Here is a 17674-nt window from a genome sequence, read left to right as displayed (position 1 = left end):
CACAGAGACAGAGAAGGGTTTCCAAATTAGAGGCCATTTGTTGACATGTTCACATTTCTTTTCTAACCATTGGTTTTCTGTCACTCTAATTAATGCAGTTTAACTCTCTTTAACACTTGTTTTCTTCTTTTTATCTCCCGTGTTCTTTCATAGTTTTTGTTTTGTTTGTATTGAATTAACAAAGAGATGAATGACAGCAATGTCTCAAGCAGCTTTCTTTTCCAAGCAGTAAAAACCCAGTCAGTTTAAATTAGGCCTTCCTTGGATTAGTGCTGTAACAGTGTAGATGTCTGTTCCATATGGTTTTAACACAGATCTCCCACCCCACCTCTAGCCCACTTATTTCTGGCTGTGATTGACACACTGTTTTTTTTTTTCTTCTTCTTCTTCTTTCCGTCTGTTCCTCTCACTGTTGGCTGTGCCTGTCAGTCTGTGTGATAACCAGGAGCCAACAACCTTGAGCATGTTTGCTACAGCCTTCCTGAATCCACTCACCTTATTCTTTCCTGTGTCTTTCTCTTTTCCTCTCTCTGTGTCACAGGATGAAGGGCCACAACACCTTATTTCCACAAGTGCAGTAAAAGTACAAAGACTCCTCGTTCTGCTACATATCATGAAGAAAGGGTGGTCCCTTGATCCTCCTGGAAAGCCGCTGAAAGATTGGGTGACTGAAAGAAGGATCCCAGAGTTGTTGTTTTTTATTACCATTTTAGTTTTTTCTTTCTTCGCAAATGCCTCTTTTTTCCCTTTTTTGCTTTGGCATCTGTGGAAGAAGATTTTTTGCAGAGACCAACTTTTTGCTGCTGTTTTTTAGACATGATGAAAAGAAAAAAAACTTTATAGACTCATTATGCTCAAAGCATGCATACTGACACAGGATACAGATAAACTCACTTAAAAAAATATTTAAAAAAATAAACCAAACATACAAGAAATTAAACAAGCTGCACTTAATGAATGAAAAACTTAAAAAAAGACTCTGTACATGTATAAATACGTGCAAATGCCAACACAAGAACTGAAGCAAATCCATGCGTGTGCACGCACACAGACACACATACACAGACGCACACAAATATACACAAACACACACACACCAGCCTGCTGCCATTTTGGTTTTTGTGCCTACACAGGTGTTGTGCTCTGTGACAGGGCAAGCTCTGCATCGAAGTGGAAAAACAAGAAGAAGACAAGGAGAGGAGTGGGGAAATCCAGGATAATTTACATGCATCATTCCTTAGGAAATAGGGACCAAAGGACTAAATGCTTTTTAAAAGATTATAAATATATAAATATATAAATATATATTTAAAAAACTCATACCTTGTAGCTGCAAGTATTTACTCATAGTGGAAAAAAAGAATCATTAAATCAATATCCAGTGGCTTACTGTAAGAACGAATAAAAAGAAAATGGAAATAATGTATTAAAAAAAGACATGGAGTCGTAGTATAGGGGCTGATCTTTTGCTCTGGACGCTGATTTTAGCAGCAGGTTGTAGAATAGTGATGTAGACTAGAAAAAAGTACATTTGCAAATTTTTGCTGTTGTTAAAAAAAATAATTTAATTTCCCATTAAAAGTTGGTAAAAGACGGAGTAACAAAAACATTTATCCATGCCTTTGGACGGCACATGTTCTTTCTTTTTTTTTTTTCTTAGATGTAAAGGTAACAGCCACTGGATATCCCACTCATCATGATGTATAAGGCACTGCACTCTCTGACAGCTAAAGAGACTGATCTAGCAGACTAAAAAGGAAAACAAGAGACAAAGAAGACTGAACTCCGTGATGTCTGTGCTGGACAGCGTGCAGATATTTAAGGCTTCTCACCGGCCTTTGTGTTCAAGCGACAATCCACTGTAAAGACCAAGTCAAATGGACATGGGGTGTCTTTTTTCCTTCCCTCTTTCTGTTCATGCCCCTTGACCTTTTGTATTGCATCATGAAGTGTATATTTTGAAGCCACACATGATTGAAATGAGATGGATAAAAAGCAGATGGATGACCATGAAGAGAACGGAGAGAAAGCATGAGAGGAGGAGTAGGGCAACAGCTACTGAAACTGCCAGCAGAATGAACTGTGTTTAGCAATGAACTAACCTTGTGGTTAAAATTTTTTTTACTTTAAACATATTCCCTGACCATTTTTTCCCTTTATTAAACATAGAACCTATGAGAAAAAGCAACTGCTTAAATAGATTAAATCCATGAAATGTAGGAACCACTCATCATCCTTGCTCAACTCATCCATAGCTTTTCAGAGTAAAGCACTCTAGTGTTGTCACTTTTTGATTTAGTCCTGTTGCCTTTTTAACTGTTTTAGAGCTGTACATGTGGACTCCTCTGTAAAGCCCAATCAATACATTTGAAGTCGGCGAAGAGCGCTGGTTGTTTTCAGTCACTATGAGCACTTCCTAATTTGCTCTGCAGAACACCAGCTCGAATCCTTAAACCAGCCCTTCTGAGCACCGACAGCTGGCATTAAGAGGCAGGGCAAGGCAAGAAGGAGTCGAGCAGGAAGAGAGGAAATCAGCGGCTTATCACATTTACATCCTTCTTAAGTGATGCTTCATGGTTGTTGCAGCACAATGTTGCTGACAAAATTAGAAATGGTAGTCAAGCCTTTGGCGGAAAATATTATGGATCTATGATGTATGCTTCCGAAGAACCCCTATTTATTTCCAAACAGATCATATTTCCTGCTTGGACTCTTCTTCTTGCGTTCTCTTCCCTCAAGATTTTGACACATCAACGTGGAGAGGTTAACCAACTGGAGAGGTGCCAGTTTATTCCATTTTTCTGATGCTCCACCTGTCATTTAAGTGGGCTGAAGGTCTTGATCCAAGCTTTGTCAATCACCTTGTCTTATTGTGACTTTTTTTAATGTTTGAACATGACACGCTCTTTCAAATTACAGCTGTTCATCACCCCACTGATTTTTTTTATTTCAACCTACTGAGCCACTGCCTGTTCTCACTACACTTCAATTATCTCTTGCACTATATTAAACATGCTTTTCACCATTCCCTAATCACACTGCAATCATAACCCTCTATACATTAGCAGCAATGAAGTGAAAAATCACAGGGATAATCACCTGGACCCAATGATGGCAGAGATGGTTCCCAACATGCACATGGGTGACAGAAGGAAGATTAGGGAGAATTATGTCTGTGCCTACTCCTTGGCAAGGCTGCTGACAGCTGACCTGGCATCACTAACACAGCCACATTTACCAGGAGAGTAAATGAGGAAATTGTGAAACAAAACAATCCATATTGGCTTTAAAATCGCAGAGCAGATTGGCAGTGCCAAAATCTAAAATAGTAGTGCAAAGTAAAGCAAAGCATTAGCTTTCCCTGCTCAACAACTGTTCCAAAAACAGTTGCTTATAAAATGGGTCAAAACCAACAATTTTGTGGGAAATGTCCAATCCTGCTCTAGTAGCAGCTGAGAGTCCTGTGTATCCGCAACAAAATTGCTTCTCAGCGGTTGGCAATAGAGGTCAACCAATTTTACAAAACAACTAGCTCAGACTTGTTTCTTTTCCCTCATTGTATTTCTGCTAAGAGACCTCCAAAGCACACTTTTGCTCAACTGTAACATAATATGCAGAAGCACAGTTCTTCAGAGAAGAATGATGTCCAACAAATTGTTTATTATTATTTTTAATGAAATTACTACATAAAATGTCTTCTTGTATTTTTTCCCTATGTAACCTTTGGTATAAATGCCAAAGAATGCATAAAGTGGGTTAGAAAAAGGCTGCATCCTCATAAAAGTTTGTATTCATTATCTGTTTGAAGCAGAAGCCGTCAGTTGGCAGAGTAATGTTCAATGAGCAATTGAATGTTCCATGCTTGTCTTGGCAATCCCTAAAATACTCTCAGTGACATAAATCTTGCATGCAAGCTCCACTGAACTTTTCCGTCTTAAATCAGATGCTGTAGTGTTTCCTCTCCTAATAGCAGGTTGAGTCCCCAGTGAGCCAAAATCCAGCCCAGCTTAGCCTCCTGCTGTCTAGCTTGGCTGATAGTGCAACGTTCATGTAGCATGTACCTGCTATGCCAGAGCTAAATTAGGAAATGTGAAACCAGCACTTGAACACTTTTAACAAGGGTGCTCCGATTACCTTTACACCCTGGGAAGGGTGCTGAAGTGTTGAGCATTGAAAGCGGAGACAGTGGCGTATGTGCACTAGAGCTACCAAAATGAGACAGAAAGTTTGTTTCTAGAGTTTTTCATTGCTTGTTGAAATTTTAAGTCTTCTTCTCTTTCAGTCTCTGAACTCTGAAAAGTGGCAACTACTAAGTTACCAAATTGTGATTTTGCATATTCCCTGAAAGTTAATATAGGTAAAGGTTAGCTGGGACTTTAGAACTAAATAAAAGTTTTCATACAACTTGAACTTTATCAAAATTGCTATGTTATGGCCACAAGCTTCAAAGTAGTTTGTTAGCATTTTTCACATACAATGCCTTGCAGTGCATTCATTATGAAGTGGATGTAAAAGCACACATGATTTTCAATATTGTTCTACAAACTTAAAAACTCTAAAGTGTGGAGTACAGATGTATTCAGCCCCCCTCTCCTCAAGTTAACACTTCATAGAATCACTGTCTGATGCAGTCACACTCAGAGGGTCATTTCTAACAGCTTAGGACATCTGGCAGACTGTCTTGCTGGAATGGGTCATTCTATCACATTAATATGCTTTGACCAATACCACTGCATTACAGCTCTACCTGAATGTTCAGGTTTGTTGTCCTTTGGGACGTTGAGTCTTTGCCTCAGTCTTTTCCAGCCCCTAACATGTTTTATTTTCTATCCCCTGCCCTTAGATCCATCTGTCATCATATGAACTCCATCAAACTCCCCTGTTTAGTGAAGTAAAGAATTCCCACAGCATGAGCCAGCCATCGTCATGTTCTATGATGGAGTCCATCGATTTCTTTTCTGATGAATTCTTTCAGGCTTGTCAATTTAGGAAGATGCTTTAGGAGATTTTCATTTCTGACTTACTCTTTCCATTTCGTAGATGACTTATCAAACAGTGCTTTGTGGAGTGTTGTTGTATGACTCAACCCAGCATCAGTCTTCTCCACAACTTTATTCCTGATCCGTTTGCTGCTGTTCCTTAGTCATCTTTATGGAGTTTTTTTTCTCCAACAAACCCCTGAGGTCTTAACAGAACAGTGTAATTAAATTACAAACAGCACACTAAAATTTAGAGAGATGATAAATTATGTGGTTTTTGAATGAATGTGGTTGTATCTTTATAATGGGGTTGAATGTATTTGCACAGCTCATATTTAAATTCACACACACACAAAATAAATAAATAAATCAAAAATAATTCAGATAAACTTTAGTGAATTTGTAGATGTTAGGTGAAAAAATGTAGAAACAATCAGGAGCGCCATAGTAATTTTGCATGTCACTGTGGTGTGTCATCATCTATGACATGAAATATTGCTTTAGCTCTAATTTGCTCTCTTAACAAGAACTGAAAAAAAGGTTTCCAAATTGATATGTTTTAGCAAGGAAATAAGAAAGATGCATGCATATTATTACTTACAAGGCTTGTTGTTTAGCGTTGCTTATATTCTTGGAGGAATAGAGTGGAATATGAATATCCAACCCACTGGGTGCATAACACTGAAATAGCGGCGATTGTCAAGGAAAGGAAGCAAAATGTAATTGACTGAAAGCAGAGAGATAATTAAAGGAACCTGTTGGACAGGATGGAAGAAATTAATGCCTCTCATTTAATGGCTGCATTGGGAAAGAGCTGTTCCATCGTCTCATTTTGGCACCTAAAAGGATTTTGCTCTGGAAATGGAATTTTGGACAGAAAAAGATGGTGGGTGGGAATAGTGGAAACAGGCACTGGGTGGTGTTGGTGCTGGTAGGGGGGATTGCTGCGTGCTAAACTGAAACTCCACAAAATCGCTCCCAGTGCTCAGGGCATCAGGCACAATGATGTCATGATTAGTGGAGAGGTTCAGAGCCTTGCCTTACCCCTGATCCTTAAAAGGTCAAGCAGACAAATAGGGAGACAGTGTGAGGCAGCAGAGGGGACTGATATATCAACAAATTCTCGGTTTGGACCTAAATGGTCATAATTTGATTCCAAGAGTAACAAAAACACATCTTAATATCCACCAGAATGCACAGAAATGTTGTGTGGCAACATTTAACAACACCAAGAAATAAAGGTCAAGACTTTTTTTCTGTATTTCTTAATGTAAATAGCCTTTGAAATACTAATAAGGGCAAGGCTCTATAGCAACTTGTGTTGAGAAGCTCAACTCTGTGGGACAATGATGTCACTATAAAATGTATCCACAGCAGTGCAGGGATTTAGGAGAGTTTAAGTCCTCTTAAGCCCCTTAGGTTTGGGCTGTGAGCATGCATCCTACAACCGTAAGCGTCGGACCAAGGCTTAGAAATGATTTGACTTAGTGTCAGACCTAAGCCATGGCTCCAAAGTGATCTGTTAATTAAGATTCCGTGTACACCGTCATGTCATGATTTTTCTGACAGAAGAAAGATTGCCAGTGCAGTAATTGGATTAGTCCAATTGGGGCTGATGAACAGATATGGCAGTGACAGTAGAGTTCATCCATCTGTATGAACGCTCCATGCTCGACAATTTAGAGGCAAAAAGGAGAAGAAAACATCAGCTACGTGTAGACTTTTAGAAATGAATCACAAGAAAACGTTAAGGCTTTTGCAGCAGTTACAGAGGCTTTTCCTCTCCAGGTACCAGTTTGTTTAGCATGTACATAAACCATTTTGGATTCAAGCATTTATTACACAAGGTTTGAAACTATACATAAATGGTTAGGCTGACACTGGAGGAAGGGACAAACAACAAAGCAATCCCAGCAGAACCCCTTATTGCTTGATCCAGTCTGCCACTGTTATCCTAACCAGACAGCTGCATTATACCTGTACATACAATATAGCTTATTTTTAAATTCTGTTTATCTTTCTTTATAGGTCGTACATTAGATCATGTTAAAACGTAAAAAAAATAAAAAAATAAAAGAATGGCTAATATATTTCAGTGAAACTGAGAAAAGGAACATATTGAATAATTTATCAAAAGCAGAAGATAAAATGTTTTTATTTCTTGTAAAGTGAAACACTGTTGTTTAAAAAGTGGGATTTTATACTCATATCAGTAAATGTTTCTTCATTTTTTTTTCACTCTGTTGTTTTATTAACCGCTGAAGCTGGGCAAACCCGTTGTCACAAGGTTTAATCGGATATCCTTTGATCGTTTTTCTTTATTTTTTGGGCCATACAATCCCTGTGTGAAATCCCCTGTGGATGGACGAGTTCAAAGAGATTTTTCTCTCAGAAAGCTATTAAATCAATACAAGAATTAGCAAACTGCACTGTAAAAGGATGATTGATGGACCTGGTCCGTGGATTCAGAAAAAAAGAGAGTTTATTGCACAACTGAGTCCTAATGGTTTAGGGTTGTTGGGAAAAAATAAGAAAAAAATGTTATTTGAGACCTTGTGGTGTTTCAAAGAAAGAAAATATAACCTCAAACAAAACAAAGAGAAAAGGGGAAAAAAGGCAAAAAATATCAAATTTTGCTATCCTATTGGTTTTGGGACCTATGCTGTCATATATTAATGTCTTTTAACCACTGTTGGTGTCCTGTAACATACCCTTTTTATGTCTTTATTATTTTCAGGGTTATTTGTCATCATTGACATATCTTTGAGTTTCATATTCTCTGCTCCTTCCTAAGGGATGTTTCAACCACAGCTTCTTACTTAATGTGACTCAATCCACTAAAGACACTGTGCCAACAGTAGATCATGTGACACCGCTTTGCTCCAGTCAAGTCGGTTTGTAAAAGTGAGTTGGGAATTCTGCCTTAAACCCAGCACTACCTGTGAAGAGTGGTCAGACACTTTATTCTGAGGATGCCAAAAGCTCTTTAAAGCAAACATTTAGCCAGATTCAGTTTTAGCCTCAAGCCCATTGTGACACAAATATGGATGTGGTTGTCCACCTCCATTTCCATTGGTTACAAGGACCAAAATGTAAACAAACTCAGCTATCTGAGCAGTTTGCTTCAATCAAGCATTCATTGAGAACCTTTAAAGTGTTCCATTATTATTTTTTGTATTATAAACCATTACATTCCCAGCTTCACTATGTAATTTCAGTTTTTATCAAATGTTCAAGATTTATTATCATTTTCTTAGGTATTTTAAAACAATCATGTTTTTGTTGTTTTTTTTTTATTTGAAAGATTTTGAGCGAATGTTTCTGCTTGTTTTGTTTCAAACAGAAATGTAATTTAAATACCGCTGGCTGGGGCCCGTTTCCCTGGTTCGGGATGATATCTCCCATAGTGATCCTGAACTCTGTAGTTCTCTAGTTATTATATTCTGCTTAGACTAAAATAAAGCACAGTCCTGTAGAAGACGAAAACTCTTTTGTCTCTGTTATTTATTCAAGGCACCCTGTTAAGAATGCATCTTTAAGGTATGGATTTATCATGTCTTGTGCAGAGGTATAAATGAGTATGTGTCCTAATGTTACATGGATTGCAGAGGGCATGTCATTGTATTAATTGAGCTAACAGCTCTAACCATATCCGAATACCAAATTAGATAAGACGGTTAGTAGAGAATAGTTTAAAAAGGGCGAATAATGCATAATAAATGGGAAGGAGATTGAAAGAGGGAGGGGAATAAATTGTGAATTGATTAAAGGGAAATGGATATTCAGCTCTCGTCCTCAGAAGATTTTACAGTAAAAACAATATCAAATTATATGAGTACTGCTCGTTATCATCTGTAACTAAGTAGGAGGAACACAGTTAAAGTTTTGCCTCTTACTTCTCCAATGGAAAACACTACACTAAAAAATGCCATATATAAGTGAGAAGAGCAATTTCTCAGTGTTTTCTGGTTTCCTCCCACACACCATGCACCTGTTAAGATAAGTTACCTCTCACTGATGATTCTGAAAAGGATAAAAGACAGTATTTTTTTCGCTTAGCAATAATTAAAATCTCATTCGAGGAGACAAATGCTAGCCTGAAACTAAATGGAAAAAGTACTTGCGCCTCAACCTAATGACTAGGTGTTGATGGCTACTCCCATGAAGTATTTTTTTTTCTTTTTTTTTAGCGTTTAGAGGTGGACTTGCTGCTATTCTTATTATCATCTTATTGCATAGTTAAAATGAACTTTAGATTCAAGTCAGATTGCAGGGATTTTTCTTCAAAGATTTTCTGGTAGAAAGTGTAATGCATAGTTCCATCAATTGAATATCAATTTGGTCCGGAAGCACCAAAACAGCTGCACACAATCATGCTACTGTCACTGTGTTTAAATGTCCTCTTAATTGCATTGTTCTGATTTTGGTTTAATATAATGGGTCACATATCTTACAGAATGTTTCACTTTTGTCTCATTATTCCATATATTTTACAAAACATAAACATGGCACTTTTTGATTCTCTTTCTTATTGTTAACTTGTAAACATTGGTAATTAAGGCCTTAAACGCTTTGTAAGTTGTTCTTGGTTCTTTTGTGACTTCATTTGTTACCATTCAAATTACTGCATTTTGGATTTACTCTGGTTATGTCTGCAGAACATTAACATTTGCTTATCCTTAACAATAAAGTTTGACAGAAAAAAAAACAATAATAGAAATCTACTTCTTCACTGCACTGACATTTTAGGTACAGAAAGGGAGTAAGAACTAAGCCTATACAGTGAACCCTTGCTATAACGCGGTTCACCTTTCACGGATTTGCATCTTGAATTGTATTCTGCATCCTGATTGGCTAGTCAGTCTCTCCGCTTCTTCTCTACCTATGTATCAATAGCATTGCAGTTTAATATGTACACATATGTAAAAAACAGCTTGCCAAATTTAAGTTTTCAAATACTTTTGCAATTTCAAGTTTCTCTAAAACCCATAATGTCCACAAAATGTTCTGCACTGACAAAGGCACTTGCGGTCGGGCCCAAAAGGCAGAGGAAGATACTAACAAAGGCAGAAAAGTTAAACTTCTGGACATGCTAAAGAAAAGTAGAAGGTATGCGGCTGTAGGTCGCTCAAGAATGGGACCCTTTGATGAGCAGTTCATTACAGATCTCAAACATAATCATAGGTGGCATGTCGGTTTATAAGAATCTTTTTGCCCTGAAGAAGCGACAACAACCACCTATAACTATGTTCTTCTCTTGAAAAAACACACCTGCACCGCAGGCTTCAGAAGAAGAAAATGCTACAGAGTGGAGTCAGGATGCAGCGGCTCAGTCAGAAGAGCAGTGAAATACACGTGAGTTGCTATTTGTCCTACTGTACTTTGTATTTTTTATAATCATTTTTCATTTTCTCCAGTTCTAATCCAATGATTCGGGTCGCGGTGGGGTGGTGCTGATCTCTGCAATTTGAAGCCTTCAGTTTGTATTGATGATTAAAATTACCATTTTACAGTACAGTAGTTATTTGTAAAAAAAAAAAAAAAAAAAAAAAGTTTGTACAGTAATTTGTTAAACAAATGCTTGGGTCTGTAAAAAGGCTTTGTTCTTTGGTTTCAATGTACTATGGAGTTTTTCATTGTATAATTGTAAAAAAATATATAAAGGAACTACTTCATGGATTTCACCTATCACAAGTTCTTTTTGGAATGTAACTCGGCGAAAAACGACGGTTCACTGTACACCAAAGGACATTGAGAAAAAATTCTTTTTTTTCAGCCCTGCTTTTAATCAATATTGTTTTCGCTTTGCACCACACAGGGGTGCACCCCCTTTACATTGGCTGGACAAAAGCAAAATAAAATTATTTTGTCAGAGGAAACTTGACTGAAGTTGCTTGTTTTTTAACATGTGCTTACTCCTTACATAGCTGCACCCTGAACGGTGTGTCATGACACTAACATCAGAAATCGCCATCGGGAGGAAAACTGTCATACTGTTTCCAGAATAGAGTGTAATACACTAGGAAACATCAATGTCCGAGCCATCCCAAGACACATATAATTTCTTGTTGATGAGTCTCTTTTGTATATGTACGTAGCACCGTTGTTGAGGAAACAGATTTATGGTTGCTAAATTTGCAGGTGATAAAAAGGTAATGAGTGGTCAGTTGGGGCACTAACTCTTACCCATTCACATGCTGACTTCTGAGCAGAGTCCTTGGAGACTGTCTCTCATTGTGCTGCAAGACAGTCCGTGATTCCACATGACAAACTGGATTGTTCCTGGAGCGAGTCCTGCTGAATTATTTTGGTCTTTTCGATTGCATCTCCTACTCCTGAGATTTTCCTCGACGGTTGCCTTTGAGCCATAAGCCTCGAAAGCAACCGTTGTCGATACTCAATCTGTTCTGTAACCCCTAAAGCTGATGAAATGTGCTAACAGGCGTTTGTTTGTTTGTCTCTGGTAGGGGGACCAGGGGAAAGAAAATGGAACAACAAGACTCTTTTGACAGTTCCATTTTTTGCGATGTTTTGGTGTAAGGGATAATCATGAAGTATGGATTGGATAGGGGAAAGTTATTACATTTTGTTGTCTTTATCCTTGTTTGAGCTGGATAAAAAAGGTCAGATTGTTCAAAACATGGTTCTTTGCCATTTTCAGGTTTATCCCCAATTGTCAGTGTAGAGTAAAAATGCTGTTGTTCACACGTCTCTGTCTTGTATGATTCAAAATCTTCCTGTAAATTGACAAATTTACAGGGAATTTGACAGAAAATTTCCTGTAATTTTCACTTTACTATACGTTGTATAGTAAAGTGGTGCTAGTGTGTGCTTTTTCGGTAATGTTGATTAACATTGAATTGATAAAGTTCTGTTACTTAAGGTGAAGTCAAGTAAAAATTCTCAGCATCAATACTTCTAACTTTTAGTGTCCATTTTTGACTTTAGTGACATGCTATTCAATCCCATTAATGCAAATTTTGTCTAAGAAATAAATAGAATAGAACATAGAGTAGAAACAACCTTTTATGTCTCTCAGCGAATACCTTTGAGTATACAAGCAAAGTGAAAGACATGGACACATGCAGATTCATGCAAAGCTGACATTATGAAATTAAATATGAATAGAAGACAGTACATTAAGGGCATATTTACAACATTTTAAAAATATGCACTGTCAATAAAATGAATGCAATTGTTTTTCTTTATTTAAATACAAAATGTGGATGTATATAAAAACAACACCAGAGTATATACAAGAACTTAAACTGTGCCAAAAACAGTATGAATGTGAACACTTAATGGGTTTGACATTGTTGGGAATGATAATGTTTATAAAGACTTACAGATGCTGGTAGACAGGACTGTCTCTTGCCTCTACCATCAGGATGAGGGGGCATCGTATGACAAAGCTAGTCTTTCTGATATTTATCTAATCACGTTCTCTCAGTGGTAGATGTATTGCTGCTTCAACAACCACCACAGAGTCAAAAAGTGTCTTCCAACCTCTCACTGAACTCAAACAGATCAGTATCCTTAGCACGTAGAGTATGCTCTGACCCTTTCTGTAAAGAGCATCTGTGTTGTGATTCCAGTCTAGTTTAATGTTCAGGTGAACACCCAGTACTTATAAAACAATGCTTTGATGTTCACCAGTTTCATTGTGGTGGATTTTCATCTGTGGAAATCCTCCACTAGGTCCTTTGTTTTCCTCATGTTGATCAGATGATAACTCCACAAGTCACCATCTGACCAACAAAGTCTTGTGTCCACTGTACTGACTCTACTGCACTTGTGATGAGACCGACTATAGCAGAGTCATCAAATAACTTTTGTAGATGTCAGCTTGGGGACTAGCTTGTTAGAGACAGAGCCCCTGTAATCTTGCAAACTATGACTGACCAAAATAGTTGCCAAGTTTCCACAAGAAAAGGTGGTGGTCCACTCGCTTTAGAACTGCATGATATTAAGAGTACTGAAGAAATCAAAGAACAAATCCTCACAGTGTTCGCAGTTTTTTTCAGGTGGATAAGAAATCGGTGCAAGAGGTAAATGATGGCATCATCCCGTTTGATGTGAAGACTGTACTATCCCAACTGTAATGGATCTAACAAAAACGGTTAAAGAAGGTTAGTGCTAACAGCTACTGAGATCATTCAGATGAATGGTCTTCTCCATTGGTACTACACAGGAAGTCTCCCATAGCTGTGGTATCATCTCTAGCTTCAGACTTGTTGAATATGTATCCTCAGATGCCACACAATTGATCTGTGGAGCACTTGAGGAGTCTAGAGCTGATGCCAACTGGACCTGCGACCTTTTGCACCTTGATCTTTTGCAGCTCATTTCTCACCTGAGGTGTTGAAAGAGACAAGATGGTGCAGAGGGAGGGCAGGCTGGAGTTCTCTAAAGCAGCGGGGGTGGGTGATGGCTGAGATCTGACAGGTGTGATGTTTGGGGAAGAAAAGCAGGCAGTCATCAAAGATAAGGGGGCTTGCAACAGGTGAGACTGGGCTGGGGGGTGCATGAGTGTCTGATCAAACCTGTTGAAAACTTGTTCACATCATTCACCCACCCTAAATCACAGACAGTCCTTTGTCCTTGAGATGTAGATGAATCGTTGAGTCTTGATCTGATTAGATGACTCTTCTGTGACGAGCCATCAACAGATATGGCTCCAAAAGACACTCCTTTGAAGGCAATAATGTGCATATTTTTGGACAAGACAGACAGTTTGACAGAGTAGTGAAAGGAGACACCAACGTGAAACATGAAAAGCATACCTTGAACACAGGAGGTGGCCTCAAATTTAATCTAACAACCACTATGCAACCATAACTCATATTCCCAGGAAGTTTCACAAAAACTCACACCGTAGGACATATGACCAAAATAATGCACATGTTGATATTGTAGGGGACTTACTGGGATTTTAAGAGAGAACAATGAAATGAACCCTCTCCAAGATAGCAGGAGAATTCCAGTTACCTTTGAATAAAACATTTTTTTTCTGTAGCATAGTCTTCAAAGTCAGAGATACGTCAGTAAGTTATGAAGGTGTCTTGTCCATCATATCTGCTTATGTCGTTACCACCTGTTCTCTTCCATGTTTTCTGTACATTCCCACACGCCCTATCAACCCAGCCATTAAGAATGAATCTTAACTAAATAACTGACAGGTTTTTAGATTAAAAAATAGTCCAATTGATCCAATTATATCTGACACTTCACCTGCATCTCTGCTTTTTCCAGCCTGGATAAACCAACAATATTGTATGTCTTCTGACAGCATTTGAGAGACAATACTGATTTCAGATGAGTCGCACTTAAAATCACAACTAAAACCTGTATGCTTCCAATTCTGACTGTTTCAATTGGATGAATACTAAAGCCTCTGACTCCAAGCTCACTAGATTTATAATGAAGTAATGCTATTTCATCATAGTTTCCATTTTTTATGATGATAGCAACATACGTAAACTGCAGACATCACTTTATGTGCTTTTAAATTTCTGTCATTTGCCCATCCTACGTTGTTTGAAAGTAATTATGAATAATTGGCCTTTCAGCTTCTTAACTGTGTTCAACAGAAATATTTACCATATTTCTTCCACTTACCATGCCTTTAGAATTTGAATGTTAGTATCCATTAATCTGTCAGTGCATCCATTAGGGACACTCAAGCATTTGGGAGCATCTGCACACTTCAACAGGCATGTTCTTTAATAGGAAACATTTGCTGACTAAAACCCTAACTTATGACACTCAAATTTAATACATTTGAAAATTGTATTTCCAAATTTTCTTCTTGTTCTTTTGAATGTGTTATGGAAACTTTTTTTTGTACACTGCCTTGAATAGGGTGTGAATGGGAGGAACATTTTCATTCCAACCACCTTAGCATGCAAATTCTGAAATAACAAACTATTATAACTAAATGAAAGTGTGAAGAAGACCTGGGTAAGCAAAGCTCTACAATCCCTTTGATCCTATTATGTATTACAAAAGCTTAATCAATATCCAATCAAGGGGAATACAGAGAGCCCTGTCTTACAGAGCTCTTTGTTGTCAGAGGTGAGGTTGCCATGGTGACTAGACAGGTGTCGAGAGCTTAGACTGCAGCTGTATTGATGAAAATTAAGAAGCATTGATGGGGCTTGAAGATGCCGGGATTGAAAAGGGAGATAATTAAAGCGAGGGATACAGCGGGAGATGTAGAAGCAGGAGACAAAAGAGATTTAGGCTGGAGGTAATGCAGACAGGTGGAACTTGAACATGTTGTTGTTTATCTGTCTGACCTCGTTCACCAGCACAACAGGAGGAAATGTATGTATGACACCCCCAAACACTTGAATGTTATTAAATCAGAAATATATTTCAAGTCACAGTCAAATAAGAGAATAATTGTTAAAGGCTTTTAAAACAAAGTATGGCTTACTATAACCATGTTTCTTTATGAGCAGTTTATTCCTAATCATTAACACTAGATAAAGCTTAATACTGCCCCTGGTAGTTTTTAATCAATCAGATGGATGTATAATTCACTTATAATCTAAATCTCCAGTTACCTTGGTAAGAAAAGAGAACTCATCTTCACACTTCAGCCTTTTTTGACAACTCAGCCTCATTCAACCATTACATTGACACAAAAACTGGAACTTTACCTTCTGAAAAATCTCTTTTTAAATAATTGGCAAAATCTTACTTTGACATATAGATGTCACTTCTGTCTCACATAACATCTCACTTTGCTTCTTTTTTGGGGGAAAACAATTATGAGACATAGAGCAAGGGGTAAAATCGCATAGGATTCATCAACCATATTCTGTAAAATAAATAGGCATGCACCAAGCATAAAAAAGCATAACGCAGTATGTGTGTGTAAGAAATATATTGTCAAAAGTACATTTTTCCTCCTACTTCTTAAAGTAAAACGATTTCTTTTACATATCAATTTTTTTGTACTTCACTTGTCATTGAAAAAGTGACAGGTTGTGATGTACAATCCTGGCCTTGTTTGTTGAAACACTATCTCCAGTACAGAAAAATTAGGTATTGCAATACATAGTATTCTGAAATGTACAAAGCTAGACAACTTGCAGCTATTTGTAGCAAAATGTGATCATACAAACAACTAATGGATGAAGGGTCACTTCTCAAGGGTCACTTTTTGTTGATCTATAACATCGAAAGTCAATAACACACAAGTGTATGCAGACAAGTCCAATTTTAGCATTTGTTAAAAGAAAAGATGTTGATCGTTTGAGCTACACTCCTTTGTTTCACAATCTATCACTCAACCTTATGAAGTAACCTTGAGCTAAATATGATTACTGAATGCTTTCCGTGATTATATCATCAAAAAAAATAAAAAAAACCCATCTAACTTCACTTTTAGTATCACTTTGGTAGAACAGAGGGAACATAAAACTAGTTCCTGGTAAAGTGAAGTCAAAAAACGGTGCTGAAACACCTGAGTCATTGCAGCAGACCTAGACAAAGTAAAGACAGCATCACTGAAGGGCACATACTTATGTTTCTGGAAAAAAAAGTGCCTGTAACATGTGTTTCTCACCCCTTGACTCATCTGAGCAGCAGGTGTCCAGCAGGTTCTGTCCATTTTGGCCATCAGCCCCGCTCAGTCCCACAGAGAGCTGTCTGTCAACACCTGGTTAACACTTGAGATAATAGGTCATTAAAGTTTCCCTTCAATCAATGAGTCCAATCGAGTAATCAAGGCCGAGATTGAATGAACCCAAAGCAGCGTGGTGCCCTGTGGGAGCCAACAGCCTTTAATCAGTATTGGATGGAGCCTTGCTTTCATCTGTGGATATACACAGAATTATTCTCCATGGCTTGGCAATATCAAACTGGAAATTTGCTTCCTGTGTTTATGCTTTGAAATTAAAAATCCTTCCTTTGTATCAAAATTGTATGTTGCTTGAACTGTCCATTTGTTTTTTAGAAAGAACATTATATTATAAAAGTAAAAAAATAAAAAAGTATCCATCACTAAGAAAATTGTATGTAAAGGTCTTTCTGAAAAGGCTATTTTTTCTACAAATACACCACAATTATTAACAAACACGTCGTATGAAAAGCATTTATGTTGTGAAATTACAGAATGTTGTATTTGGTAAATGTTTGAAACACAATGATTTCACAACAAGAAAGGCGTAATTGATAATGATATTAATAAGAACTCATTTTAAGCTTGTAATCAGCTGTCCCCTGGATGGTGTTTGGGCATACATTGATGTGCACTACAGTTAGTTATCAGCCAAACTGTCTGACATTTCAGCTGAAGTGAAGTTGCATATTTGTTTTGTTTATGTGACTTCATGGTCTTTTTTTGAATTGATGCACTCCTTATTATTTTATGCAAAAAGAGATGAGTATTCTGCTCTTCTTTGACTCTTCCATAGCCTTATAATGAATTACAGCTGTCTGGATAAGTCTATCCCAATAATTCAACAGCAGCTTGGTCCTACAGGACAAGGCGTGCACAATGCCAGTGTGGTTCATAAAAAGACATATCACTGCAGGAAAGTGTGTCTAATTCTGCTCTGAGAGTAGCTCTCGTAAAGAGACATTGTGGCTAGCCTACTAATAGAGCTGTGAGGGGAGAATGATGCAACACGGAGGCAATGCTTTAATTTGCCCTTGGTTTTGCACAGGCATCTAGGAACAGCCGC

General features: G+C 37.7%; 1 protein-coding gene across 4 annotated transcripts in view; it reads left to right on the top strand.

Moving 5' to 3' along the window:
- Positions 1-8468, top strand: part of celf6 (CUGBP Elav-like family member 6) — a 152353-nt gene extending 143885 nt beyond the window's left edge. For all 4 annotated transcript variants that reach the window (XM_055036604.1, XM_055036602.1, XM_055036603.1 and 1 more), the window contains exon 13: positions 542-8468. The gene's annotated coding sequence lies outside the window, so the exon portion shown is untranslated. The remainder of the gene's footprint in view (positions 1-541) is intronic.
- Positions 8469-17674: the final 9206 nt, after the last annotated feature.

Source organism: Poeciliopsis prolifica, unplaced genomic scaffold (assembly GCF_027474105.1).
Source record: "Poeciliopsis prolifica strain line A6 unplaced genomic scaffold, Auburn_PproV2 SCAFFOLD011, whole genome shotgun sequence".
In the NCBI taxonomy this organism is placed as follows: Eukaryota; Metazoa; Chordata; class Actinopteri; order Cyprinodontiformes; family Poeciliidae; genus Poeciliopsis; species Poeciliopsis prolifica.
This window is presented reverse-complemented; position numbering and strand designations above follow the sequence as displayed.